Below are 15,005 nucleotides of genomic sequence, written 5' to 3'. Positions count from 1 at the left end.
GATTTCCTTGGCTCTATCAGTAAGAGGAATCTGCCAATACCCTTTCAGCAAGTCAAACTTAGTTACAAATTTAGCTGGGCCTATTCTATCAATCCAGTAATCAATCCTCGGATAGGATATGAGTCGGTCTTGGTCACTGCATTAACCTGTTTTAAATCCGTACAACAGCGAAAACTGCCGTCGGGTTTTGGAACCAACACACATGGTGAGCTCCATTCACTGCTGCTTGGTTCGATTATGTCGTTCTCCAACATATACTGAACCTCCTTCCGAAGATACTCCATCTTCACAGGGTTCATCCGATAGGGGTGTTGCTTCACAGGAGTGGCTTCCCCCACCTCAATATCATGATATACCAAGTCAGTACGACCAGGTACATCTGTGAACAAATGTGCAAACTCAAAAATGAGGCTGGATAGTTGTCCTTGTTGTTCCCTCGTCAATGACCTAATTTCTCATCGAAATGACTCAACACTTCTGTGTTCGTCAATCTGGGACAAGCCTGGGCATCAAAGTTATCAAACTTCAAACCGGCCTCAACCTCTGGATTGTCTTGCACCCCGACTACAGGTGAGACAGGTGAGACAGGAACCATTTTCCCCACAGGCTTCCTCTCATGATATTTCTTCAGTCGGTGGACATGACACAGCTGCCGCTTCTTCCATCGGTCGGGAGTGGTCACCACGTAATCTGTTTCATTAACCCTCCTTTTGATTGCAGAGGGACCAAAATATCTAGCCTGTAGTGGCTGACCTGGAACAGGAAGCAACACTAACACGTGGTCCTCAGGACTGAAATTTCTTATCTGAGATTTCTTGTCATGTTTCACTTTCATTTTATCCTGTGTCACTTTCAAGTTTCTTCTCGCAACTTCACAAGCCTTTGGCAATCTGTGCCTAACCGTTGACACATACTCCACCACTGTTGACTGTGACTCCTCCTGTAGCCACTGTTCTTTCACCAATTTCAACGGTCCTCGCACTGCGTGTCCAAACACAAGTTCAAAAGGACTGGACCCCAATGACTCCTGAACAGATTCCCTCGTAGCAAACAACAATAAGGGCATTCCTTCATCCCAATACTTGTCACATTCAAAACAATACGTTCTGATCATATTCTTCAATGTGTGGTCGAACCTTTCCAAGGCCCCTTGGCTCTCGGGATGGTAAGTGCTTGATCTTACTTGCTCCACTCCCAACAGGTGTACCACTTGCTGAAAAAGTGTTGACATGAAATTGGAACCCTGATCAGACTGGATGACCTTAGGTAGGGCAACCAAAGTGAAAAATTTAATCAAGGCCTTCGCAATAACTGCCGCAGTAATTTTTCTAAGAGGCACTGCCTCTGGGAACCTTGTGGAAGCACATATGATGGTCAGCAAATACTGATGTCTAGCCTTAGTTTTAGGTAAAAGGCCTACACAGTCAATAATGACATGGCTGAATGGCTCTACAAAAGCTGGAATTGGTTTTAAAGGTGCGGATGGGACTTTCTGATTAGGTTTTCCCACCAGCTGGCAAGAGTGGCAAGATTTACAGAACTCCGCCACATCATGTCGCAATCCTGGCCAGAAAAAATGTACCAATATTCTGTCACATGTCTTGTTCACTCCAAGGTGCCCGGCCAAATGTGTCTCATGCGCCAAACTCAATATCTCCTTTGGGTACGGCGGTTGCACCACAATTTGGTAATGAACTTTCCACTCATCATTTGCTGGCACCTCCGGTGGTCTCCATTTTCTCATGAGTATTTCCCCTTTCCTGAAGTAACCAACAGGTATCTTCATAGCCTCATCCTCTGGAACGGCTTTATCAATCAAACTCCGGAGCTCTGAATCTCCGTGTTGTTCTTCAACAAGTCTCTTTCGGACCAGCTCAGTTTGTTCAACCTCGTTCCCAGATGTCTCCGACGGACACTCCATTTCCTCTTTTGTTCCAGATGCCACCTTTTCCTTAAGTTCCTTGATGTCACTCCCTTTCCTATTTCCTCTTTCAGAATTTTCCTCCAATACCTCTAAGGAACCCAAATCCACATCGCCTTCCTTCTCCTTCTCTTCAGAGCGCTTCCTACCCATAGCACGAGTCACTCCACAGGATGGAAAGATACGCGGAAGCTCCTGCTCTAACTGTGCAGTGTTATTTTCCATACTGGGCTTTTCAACCAACATTGGATTACCAGAAACTCGACCACCGGCCAAATCATTCCCGACAATAAAAGATATTCCCTCTACAGGAAGAGTGGCTTGAAACCCAACATTGACAGGTCCTGACACCAAATCAGACTTCAAATGGATGACATGAAGTGGAGCTTTAACATAGCCCCCAACCCACTGTAAAAGAACACTAACACCAGTTGCCGTCTTCTCTGACAATGGCAAAATGCCTTCAAGCATCAAAGATTGATGGGCTCCTGTGTCCCTCAATACCCTAACAGGTCTCTGGTTCCTTAACTCTCCTTCCAGTGACACAAACCCCTCTGAAATAAAAGGTTTGTAACCCTCTTGAACAAGGTCGTTCTGTGATGCCGTATCTTTGGCATGGGAACCTTCACAAGGCATTGTCCTCCAAGGATGATTTCTCGCATCGGCCAATGCATTCGGAGTTGCACTAGTTTGACTCCGCTCCTGATTTTTCCTTTTCAGGGCATAACATTGGGACATCAAATGCCCAGGTTTCTTGCAAAAAGCGCAAGTAAGCCCGGAGGAAAAACTCGTGGTCTGCCTCGGGCCCCCCGGAAGATAGGTCTGTCTTGGAACTGTAGTCTTCTGACCCCTAAAAGTCGCGGTATCAGATTTGTCCTCATAGTCATCTCTAGGCCGCCTCCATGAAAATCTGTTCTCCGAACCTGATTTACGATAACTCCCCTAGCTAACTCTAGGCAGGAAGTTAGGTTTGTGGAACCCCATCCTGTGTGTCAAGGCATAGTCATCTGCTATGGTTGCTGCCTCATACAACTCTGGTACTTTCTTTTCATCCAGATGTACTTTAATGTCCACGTGGACACACTGTTTGAATTCCTCTACCAAAATCAATTGTCGTAACAGGTTGAAGTCTTTCCCAATCTCCTTCGAGTCACATCACCTATCAAACATGGTTTCCTTCATTCTGGTAAACTCCACATGGGTCTCACTCTCCCTCTTCCTGACATTCCTGAATTTTTGCCAGTAAGCTTCAGGGGCCAATTCATAGGCTTTGAGAATGGCTTTCTTCACTATCTCATAATCTGCACATTGGTCAATCGGTAAAGCCGAATAGATATCTTGAGCTTTACCCACCAAAACACTTTGCACTAACATAGTCCAGGACCCCACAGGCCATTTTAGCATTTGAGCGACTTTCTCAAAATGTAAAAAGAACTTGGCTACCTCCTTTTCATTGAAGGGTGGAACCAGCCTCACATGCCGACCAACATCCCAAGAGTTCTGACTAGTTGTCGAACTAGTTGGCATGGATACTACTTCTATCCGTTCTCCCAGTAATTCCAGCTCCTTGAGTTTAAGTTCCTTCTGATACTCCATGTCACGTTTCTTTAACTCCCTTTCGGCTCTCCTTTCCTCTGCTCTTTCCTCTGCTCTTCTTTCTTCTTCAGCTTTCCTTTCCTCTCTCTTCTCTCCTCGAGTTCCTTTTCAGCTCTCCTTTCCTCTGCTCTTTCCGCTGCTCTTCTTTCCTCAAGTTCTCGTTCCTGTTCTGCTCTTTCCTTTGCTCTTCTTTCCTCGGCTTTCCATTCCAACTCTTTTAATCTTCCCTGGCTCGGCAGTTGCATCTCCATTTTCCAGAGCTCCACATTTCCTTTCTCCTCGGGTAACCAATCCAAGGCTACCTCTTCCCATGTTCCTTGTCCCACTAGAGATTCCACCACCAATGTCTGAATCTCTGCTTTCTTCATACTAACTCGGACCTCCAAGTTAAAATATTTGGCCAATATCATGAGGTCCGATTTTTTAACGCCTGGAACTGTGCCTCATTAGGGGACGCCGCAAACTTTTCTGCGTCAAACACCATGGTGACTATCAGTTAGCACCTGTTAACCTTCACACAAAAAAAATGCAATCTTTTGAAAACTTTGGGAATGTTAGAAAATTCCAAATTTGGGAATTTTGGGAATGTTAGGGAATTCTATCCCAGACGAGCCCCCAATTTCTGTTACGTGCTGCTCCCCAAACCCTGGTCACGGTGTACCTCCGAGCCCCGAGAGGGGTCACGGCAGAAAAATGTGTTATTCTGTGTGTCAAAGATCATTGGTGAAACCACAACAATTGTTACCAACAAATTGTATTAAGGTCACACAAGAATAACAGCACAAAAACAATAGTAATCAATTGTACAACCAATATATCATTCCCATGATGGTACCATCAGTTTCGTACAACATAACTCACTGTGCTCCAAGTGAGCGAAAATAACATTCCCAATGTCTCTGTCCCAGCTTTAAGCCAAAGTCGATCCACGCTCCAGTGATCATCAGAACGATGTTGTATCGAGACCAGAATCCCGTTCGGTTGACAGTCACACTGCCAAAAATTGTCAAAGGTGTCCTCAAGAGGCGACTGGGAAATCACACCTTCGGGTAAGGACATTCAACGGCTCCCAATCGGCGAACCGCAAATTCCCACTCAAAATCCACGTTACACACACACACCAGGTTAACGTCTGGATGCGGTGAAATGGTTGAAGCGAGGTGAAGAGCCTAGAGCGATGCAAAATCGGGCATGAGGCAAAATGGCCAACGGGCCCGTACCCGAGACGTAACGGCACTCCAACGATTCTCTTCGGAATCAACCGCAAAACCTGTCATGCAGGTTTATCTGTCACAGCGATAACAACTCTGTCACAGGAATCCCTTTCCCAGGAAACCCAAAGTTCACTTGTGACCCCCATTCGCCCGCGTTTGCTCAAGACCTCAAAGCAGCTTGGCTACTTCTCCACCTTACTCGCTCTGCCTCTTCTTCCCCCTCTTCTTCTTTTATTCGTCCGGTTCCCGATCCGGTTTCCGGTTTCTTTTAAAACACTAACTTTTTTTACCTTTTGAAAACAGTTATCTCTCTTTCACTTAAACGATAACAATAATAATAGTACATGCAACCAAAAATGTTTACAGTGGATGAGAACCACAACAACGGAAGTGACGAATCCGTAACACTACACATACATGACCAATTTCAGACCTTAAATGCGTATCATTTCCAAGCGATTCGCTCACATCTTATCTGAATATTTTGCAACCTCTCTCTCTTCTCTTCTTCCTAGTCAATGCTTCAAAAAGGTGCCAAATAATAATTACAATTATCATAGGTTAACACAACAATAGCGTCTGCACTTCCGGTTTTACTGAAAGTCTATAAGCCCGACACATGATTGGTTGACCTTGATCGCACTGGCCACATGCAAAGCGTTGCTTTGCTGCCCCCCTGAAACATACCAGCAATCTCAGTTTGCCTGCCGACAAAGGAATGGCTAAATTACATGGAAATGCAATACGTACAGTATTAGGGGCAGCACGGGTTTCATACCGGGGTTGCGTGGTACATACAAACCAGGTACAAGTGCTTCTCCTGTGCTGGGATAGACACCTTTGGAAGCATCTCCAGATTAGTCTTCTTGATTATCATCCCATCCTTATCTTGAAGTTCTGTGATACTGTATCAGCATTCACATTTACACAGTAGCCATTGAATCTTAAAGGCATGAGGCATTAAATAAGTCAGCAGTTTACAATCCTTGTGAGCACATTTGGTTGCCACTTTCATCGTTACACAAAAGCATGGCTAGAGTTTGTTAAGAGTTTGTTAAGAAGACCAATTCTAAAATAATCTTTCGAAGTGTGTTTTGTTGTAGGTTATGTGATGACGCAGTTTTCGAAATGTGTTGTAGGTTTGTTGCTCATGTATTTCTTGGTATTTGATCGATTATCGATCTATTTCCCACTTTGCTGCTGCAGGGTGACTCTCTCAAACACACACACATTTATACATATATATGGTAAAATATCGGGTGGTTGGGATTATAAATACGAGCAACGGTAACCGCCCTGAGGGCGAGGCTTCAATTAGGAGGCCCAAATGAAAAGGCAAAATATCAGAAATTGAAGGCTTGAACATTGAATTGAAGAATTGAGGCGTTTAATGAACGTAAGAATAATGTTTAATGATCATTTAATGAATGGACGAATGAATGAATGTAATGAATAATGCCATGCATTCCCATTTCTCTCTGCCATAAAGCCCAGTTCGGTGGAGTGTTGCAGTGATGGTTGTCCTTCTGGAAGTTTCACCCATCTCCACACAGGATCTCTGTAGCTCAGCCAGAGTGACCATCGGGTTCTTGGTCACCTCTCTTACCAAGGCCCTTCTCCCCCCAATTGCTCAGTTTGGCGGGGCGGCCACCTCCAGGAAGAGTCCTGGTTGTTCCAAACTTCTTCCATTTAAGAATTATGGAGGCCACTGTGCTCTTGGGAACTTTCAATGCAGCAGAAATTTTTTTGTAGGCTTTCCCAGATCTGTGCCTCGACACAATCCTGTCTCTGAGCTCTGCAGGCAGTTCCTTCGACCTCATGGCTTGGTTTTTGCTTTGATATGCATTGTCAGCTGTGACACCTTATATAGACAGGTGTGTGCCTTTCCAAATCATGTCCAATCAATTGAATTTACTACAGGTGGACTCCAATCAAGGTGTAGAAACATCTCAAAGATGATCAAGAGAAATGGGAGGCACCTGAGATAAATTTAAAGTGTTATAGCAAAGGGTATGAATACTTATGTCAATGTGATATTTCAGTTTTTTATTTTTAATAAATTTGCAAATCTTTCTAAAATTCTGTTTTGTCTTTGTCATTATGGGGTATTGAGTGAAGATTGATGAGGGAAAAAATGTGTTCAAACGATTTCAGTATAAGGCTGCAACATAAGAGAATGTGAAAAAAGTGAAGGGGTCTGAATACTTTCTGAATGCACTGTATATGTTTGTGTGTGTATATATATATATATATATATATATATATATATATATATATATATATATATATATATATATACAGACTTGGCATTTAATATGGAATATTTTTTTTGTGGGGGTGATTTTACTTTTCAAGATGTCTTAGAACCAAAAGTTAATTGGAATTATGTTGAAATTATTCTAGATTTTGTTAATGTGACCTTTAAAAGAAACAAAAACCACATTTGACATTTCGAAACAAATAAATTGATCCTTGAAAGTGATGTAAACTGATATCGAACTCAATTCATGGACAGTACTGTGTTAAACTTCTGTACGTTTTCCAGAAGTATCTCTTTATTTTGCACATTAGCCAAAAATTTTTTTAACAAAAACAAAAGTTAAATTACGACTGCGATTACGGACAGTAAAATTACAGTTCAGTACTTCGTGTAACCCCCACGAGCATTCAGGAGAGCACGTACACGTTGAGGCATGCTGTTCACGAGATTTGCCAAGGTTTGGACAGGAATCGCTTGCCATGCAGTGACAATAGCCTGCTGCAATTCACGCACAGAGGTCGGCTGCTGGTCCAAGTGGTCAGTTTGATGCATTAATTCTGCCCACAAGTTCTCTATCGGATTCATATCCGGGGACATGGCAGGCCACTCCATATGCTCTACACCACGGTCAGCAAGAAAGTGTTGGATCATGCGAACACGATGAGACCGTGCATTGTCATCTTGGAAAACAATGTTTCCTCGAAAGGCTGCACGAGCAAATGGAAGCAATGTTTCTTCCAGAATGGCCCTGTACTTGAACTGGTTCAGGTTTCCATTCAGAACAACCAGGTCAGTTTTGCCCCCTGCATGAAAAGCAGCCCAAACGGTCACTCCACTACCTCACCTCCAGCTTGGACTCTTGGCACTATACAATCTTTGTTGTCGGCTTCATGCACTTGTCTGCGCACTCGGATGCGGCCATCTTGATGATAGACCAGAAATCTAGACTCGTCACTGAAGATCACGTGATTCCAGTGTCCTGGCTGCCATTGACGGTGCTCTCTGGCCCACTGCAATCGGCGCTGGCGGTGTTCTCTGGTCAGGCGTGGCTTTCTCAGGGGACGCCTGGCACGATAGCCTGCTTGAACCAGTCATTGGTTGACTAGCCTTCTGGATACAGGCACATTTGTCAGTTGCTGCCACTCAGCCCTAAGCCGATTAGCTGACTTGGTACGGCCATTGCGGTCTAACCGGTGAAGCTGGCGATCATCCCTCCTTGTGGTTCTGCGGGGACGTCCTGGCCTCGGTATTGGAGTAGGGACACCCCTCTGAGCATTTCGTTTCAGGATCTTTGACACCTGACCTTGAGTGATGCCATACTGCCGAGCAATAGCACGCTGTTTCATGCCGTAATTTCGTAAAGCCACCACTCCATGACGAACAGCATTGTCGAGTTGACGGACCATCTCCAGAGGAAGTGGCAATAACTTTTGGAGACGTGCAGCAGTTGTTTTCCACTTATACAGAACGCAACAACCCTTATGTACCCGATTGTGAAGCCAATCGTCAAATGTACCTGTCCGTACATTTTGTCATGCCACCTGTGATATAATCCTGTTGTTGACTTCTTGCTGCGAAAGACAATCAGTGACATGGTTCTTTCAACAAATAAATCACCAAAGTGTAAACGAAACGCACCAGATTGATATACTGAGTTAAGAAAGTAAACCCAAGTCAAGAAAAAAAAAAAATTCCATATTAAATACCAAGTCTGTATATATATATATATATATATATATATATATATATATATATATATATATATATATATATATATATATATATATATATATATATATATATATATGAGAGAGAGATGTGTTTATGTATTTCCACACGTTGTTGCATGCGATGGTTAAATCTCCTTGTTGTGCTGAAAAAAGTTTTGAGGCTTCAGCATCGTCGTTGGATCTACAGTGATACTGGTACTTACTTGTTAGCACCATGCTCGCCTGTGTTCTAGCTCTATTCTATACGGCTAAGAGCCACCGTTAACAGCATGAGTCATCCTGGTAATGGCTTTAGGCTGTTTGAAGAAAAGTTGCTGCTTGATGTTAAGTTATGTCTTTTCGCCATCTATGTTTTCGGTGAGTGAGGCAAACTCATTTGCCGAATTGACACTGTTTTCTCACCCCAGTCATCAATAGGGTGGAACAAGGTCTCAGAGCTTAGTTTTCAGTTCCAAGTGTATCGGAGATGCTTTTATCCATCGCACACTCGCCTCTCTGTGCCTGATTTATCATGTGACCCCCTGCAGGAGGGATAGCAGAAGAGGCATCACCGAATCCACATTCTTGTACCCCTTCCTCGATTTGCCATTTTTATCCACCACAGACAGAGGAAATTACTGTCTTTCATTTATATTTTCTGCTGTCGCACTTCTTCTCCGGCTCTTTTGGAATGCCTGTGGTTCTGAAAGTCTTTTTCTGCGTGCCACTTATATTTAATGAGTTTTCTTAAAAGGAACTTCAAAGCCAGAGGAGACCACTAGTCCAATCAAGTCTGCGCAATGGCTGCCGACATATTTTCCACTTATTCGGATCCGGCTAGGAGAAAATTTTAAGTGATTCTTCACCATTGGGAGATTGGGTCAAAAACGATATATAGCAGGATATCTCAAAAAGTTGTGGAGGGATTTGGACAACACTTGGTGGACTGGTTGTGTGTCTGACAAGGACGATTCGATTCGATTTTGGTGAAGATCTGAATATGGATTTGGATATGAGAATTATTTAATTTGTAAGTGTTTCTTCAGCATTGGGGAGATATGGCCAAAATTATATATAGCAGGATATCTCAAAAAGTTGTGGACGGATTTGGACGAAACTTGATGGACCGGTTGGGGTGTGATAAGGAAGAAAAGACTCAATTTTTGTGAAGATCCGGATCCGGATTCAGCTAGTAGAATTTATTAAGTGATTTTCACCATTTCGAGATAGGGCCAATAGCAGGTATATCTTAAAAAAATTATATATATATATATATATATATATATATATAATATAATATCTATCTATAATTCCAGTAATCTCTGTACGTTTGTACGTCTGTACGTCTGTACGTTTGTCTGTGACCGCTGTTTCTCGACAACTACCGGTCCGATATACTTGAAACTTGCCAGGTATATTGCTGGGGACCCGAGGATGTGCCTTTTCAAGGTTTGAAATTAATCGGACAAGTACTTACCGAGCTATGGCGATTTAGCCGTTCGCCGTTCGCTTTGCCGTTGCGAATGGACCAAACCATTCATGTAAATAGAGGGGGGGGGGGGGGGTTCTGTGGTCGTTCGCTTTGGCTTTGCGAATGGACCAAACCATTCATGTAAATAGAGGGGGGGGGGGTTCTGTGGTCGTTCGCTTTGGCTTTGCGAATGGACCAAACCATTCATGTAAATAGAGGGGGGGGGGGGGGGTTCTGTGGTCGTTGCGAATGGACCAAACCATTGTTTTTTTTTTGCAGTTTTTTTTTTTTTTGCAGTTTTTTTTTTTTTGCAAGGAACGGGCACCCACGTACGGGCACGTCCTAGCTTATATATAGTACGGGCATGCCCTAGTCCTTATAAATATAGCAGGATATCTCAAAAAGTTGTGGACGGATGATTTTGATTAAATGTGATTTTGTATTGTGATTTTCTGGTCTACTCTGGGAAACAAAATGTAAACTGTTCACCTGGCGGAGGTATGCTCTCGACTGAGTGCCGTTCTGAGTCTCTTTTTATTCAATTTGCTCTTCTTTTTCAAATTGTACATCAATGCTTACGAAAAAAAAAGATTTGCCTTTGTAAATAAGGGGAGGCACAGATATGTACACACGGTCCTACTAGTAAATATTATGGGACACAATAAATTCCAATCCTCTGTTAGCTGCTATTTGTACCTTGTATGGCCTCCCAATGGCCGAATCTCAATGTGGACCCTTCCTCTGACAACTACAAATACCACTAATCCTTTAACTACCCCAAGTATTGCCATATTCCTGTGGTAATGTGACTGATATTTGTAATTGTGTTCAGGATGACAGCGAAAACTCACCTACTCTTGGAGAAGGATACAGCAGGGATTTCATATCTACCAACAAAAATCTGGCAGAGGCTGGCAGGATGGTCATCAAGGTATGCAAACTCGCCTCTAAGCTGTCTCGCATGGGTTCGAATGTCGACCGAACTATGAACTGTCATCCCGGTGTTTCACAGGCCGGTGAATCGTCAATGTGTGTGCCGTCCCTGAGATGTACGTTAAACTCGGCGTCCTGTCTCCCAGCATTAGTTGCTGGACGTTAAAGATCTGCATGGTGGCCTTCGCGAAGAATAGTCAAGCTATTGCTGGCACCCTGACCAAATTACAAGTTATTGCCCTAACACCTGCCAGAAAGAACAAGAAAAAGAGCAATCAGCGATTGCAAACCCTCACCAGGATATATTTTCAGTGGTTTTTAAGGATTTTGTGTTGAAACAAATATGGCGGCCGAACCACGTGACCGATGACGTCATCATTATTATTTTTTCTCCACCAATTTATGCATAAATGACGCTCAATAAATTTCATCTTTATAGGATGAAGTTTTGTACTTGTCGAATTATGACGTCATAATGGAGGCACCTATGACATCATCATTAACATATTTTATTCACCATGGAGAGTTCGTTACAATGAGCCATGTCTCAATTTTTTCTATTCAGTGCTTTCCGAGATATGGAGGTGCAAATTTTTTTGATTTTTCCAAGATGACGGCCGAACCACGTGACCTATGACGTCATAATTATCATAACAGAATTATACAGGTGGAGTTGCACCTATGTTGAAAATTTCCTGTCAATCGGACCAACGGTTGCAGAGAAAATCATATTTATTCTGTGCGGACAAACAGACAAACAAACAGACAAAGAAGAAGACGTCATGCGGAGCACGATACTTGCAAAATCCACCTCCCACCCCCAAGAAAAAAAATTCCATTCATACAGCAAATTGTCCATTTCATCAAGATTAAAATTGACAATCTTGATCAAAGCTCGGGTCAACAGGAAGAAAAGATGATTTTTCAGATGAAAAATGATTGTGTAAGGTTGACCTTGAGTTGACCTTTGACCTTTTGACCTCAAAAAAAATAGTTTCCCTATTTAGTGACTTAATGTGCAAATGCTGTTCAATTTCCAAGTCAATCGGATGAATATTGAGGATTTTAAAAACTTGGCCTATATTGACCTTTTGGCCGATGTTGACCTAAAATATAATTTGTGGTTGAATTCAGTGACCAGCTATGCAAGTCATCTTCAAATTTCAAGTCAATTGGATGAAAATTGAGGATTTTAGAAATTTGGCCTATGTTGACCTTTTCGCCTATGTTGACCTCAAAAATGCTTGGTGGTTGAATTCAGTGACCAGAGATGATAATTGCGGATTTTAGAAATTCGGCCTATGTTGACCTGTTGGCCTATGTTGACCACAAATATACTTGGTGGTTAAGTTTCCTGACCAGATATGCAACTCCTCTTCAAATTTCAAGTCAATCGGATGAAAATTGAGGATTTTAGAAATCTGGCAAAGTTGGTGACCTTTGGCCTATGTTGACCTTTTGACCTTTTGACCCCAAAAACAATGGGCTTCTCAATTGGGGCGACCTGTACAACTTGGTGAAGTTTCGTGACGATCGGTTTCGAATTGTGACCTGTAGGCCGGTGACAAACAGACAAATAGACAAACAGACAGAGAAACAGACAGACAGAACCACAAACGCAACTGACCAATATACTTGAAAAATCTTCGATTTTGCAAGTAACAAACGGACTCAAATGCAATACCCTCTCCTCTGGCGAGAGTAATCAGAAAAACACCAGCAGACTGGATGCCAGTTTTAATGCCCATCCAATGGAAGGCGCACACATCAATGTGTCCGTTTGCAAACAGGTTCTGCTCAATGAGTTCTGCTCAATGGGTTCAGAGCAGAACTCTTGCAAGTTCCGTTCCTAAAAATCTCCACCCTGCCTGGGGAACACCGGGCCAACCGTTTATAGCTGGGTCAGGATTCAAATCCAGGCTCGACAGCTTTGAGGCGACGTCTGCGGGCATACATCTTGGGTATCTTGCAAGCACGACCCTAGCTTGAACTACCATTCATTAATGGGTTGCCAGTGGAAGTTTTTGCCATCCTTGCAGAATGCGCCTCAATCGTTCTTTCCGCTTTTGTTGTCGTCGTTTTCGTGTCCGTAATAAGGGTTCTAACAAATCCCCCATACTCCGCCGTATTGATCTGGAACGTGTAACCGGGCTTGCAACTTCCCACAACCTTTTCCACAACATAATTGGTGTCACAAACACAATTACGTAACATCGCTGAAATATAAACTGAAGGTTGGCTGCTGAGTGCACAGAACAGCTCTCCTAATTAATAAACAAGCAAGCAAAAAGAAACCAGAAGTTGTACGATTTATTGGATCAGCATGGAAAGAGACCTCAAAACGAGGCTTCAATTCCTGATATTTTGTTCCATGTTGATCAAATTCCCTTTAAAAGACTTCCGCTCCTGCTCAAGAGGGACACCTTGCACAGGCGAGAACGAGTCGAGATACACGATCGCATCGTTATATCCGGTGCCTGCTGAACAAGACAAAATGGTAGTCGTGGAAGTCCCAGTTGGTCGACAGTAGATCCCACAGACCTAAATACACCATCTGGTAAACTGGCAAACAGCGGGTGCAGCGACTCGCCCGCTCCACGGTCCCGGGAGTTTTCTCTCGACTTGAATACGAGAAGTCAAAACAGATTTCTGACTTTTCCGCACGCGATCCGGTCACGGCGTGGAGGCTTCATATTTAGTCAGGTTCACTATGTTAACAAATAGAATTTCGTTCAAAATTTTGGGAGATTAGCAAACCTGTACATTTTTGGAATCATTGAAAACCATTGTCTTTATACATTTGTACATACTTTATACATTTATACATTTATATTATATATTTGTGATTATAACTGTATTACATACTACATGACATTGCAAGTCCTTTGAAGTTATAGGTATGGGTTTATAAAGCAAGAAAGCAGCCTTGTTAGTATCGGATTGAACTATAAGTCCTATACAGAGGATCTACTTGGTCTATACAGTTCAGGAATATGCTTTTACAGATCTTCATCACTGTCCTGAGTGTCATCTGGAAAGTCCTAAAAGTGAAGCAAGTGTTAGGATTAGAAGTCTAATGATCCCACCAATGGTTTTCTTAACCCAGAAAACATAGGATTAGCATATTTAAATAAGATTCTAGGTTGACTAGAAGCCGAGATAGCGAAAATTATGTATTTTATGGCGGCCATTTTGAAAATCCAAAATGGCGGCCACGCAGGTGTCTCTGCAAATGCCAACATTGATTTTTGGATTCCTCATGCTCTGAATATTCCAAAAATGTATAGTTTTGCTAATCTCCTAAAAAATTGAACGAAAAAACATAGTGAACCTGACTAATTGCTTCAGATTCGGAAGGAGATACGTACGACCCTTGCAAAGGCCGTCGGAGTGTAATTGCCCATTTGACACCAAGTTGTCGCGTGAACGTTTCAACCAGAGCTTGCTTAGCTCTCACAAGAGTTGCTATCTGTAATAGAATGGGATTGGTTGCCACGAAGCGTGTAAGCCACCTGGACGAGCTCCTGCTGAGACAGCAACCTCACTCCAACATAGCAAGAGGTGTAACCTGGTGTGAAGGAACCTCCATTGCCAGACCGCTTGCCACACTCAGCCAGGGCAGGAAGGTTCTGGGTCACTCGGTTTAACGTCGTCCATCCGAGGGAAGGCACACACATTCAGGCCTCGCCCTGTCTGCGACACACCAAGATGACAGTTTATAGTTGGGTCGACATTCAAACCCAGGCTACATACTTCCAGGCCACCCTACCAGCACAAGAGTTGATTTATTCACTGAGAAAACACAAAGGTTTTGCTCAAACACCATGACGTATCTCACTGTGACAGGTAAAGCTTTGCAGGTTCTGTTTTCCCTTTACTTGCATGTTTCCTATTGTTCATG

Source organism: Myxine glutinosa, chromosome 1 (genome assembly GCF_964187855.1).
Source record: "Myxine glutinosa chromosome 1, kmMyxGlut1.1, whole genome shotgun sequence".
NCBI lineage: Eukaryota > Metazoa > Chordata > Myxini > Myxiniformes > Myxinidae > Myxine > Myxine glutinosa.
The sequence above is the reverse complement of the archived record's forward strand: the minus strand, read 5'-3'. Positions refer to the sequence as shown.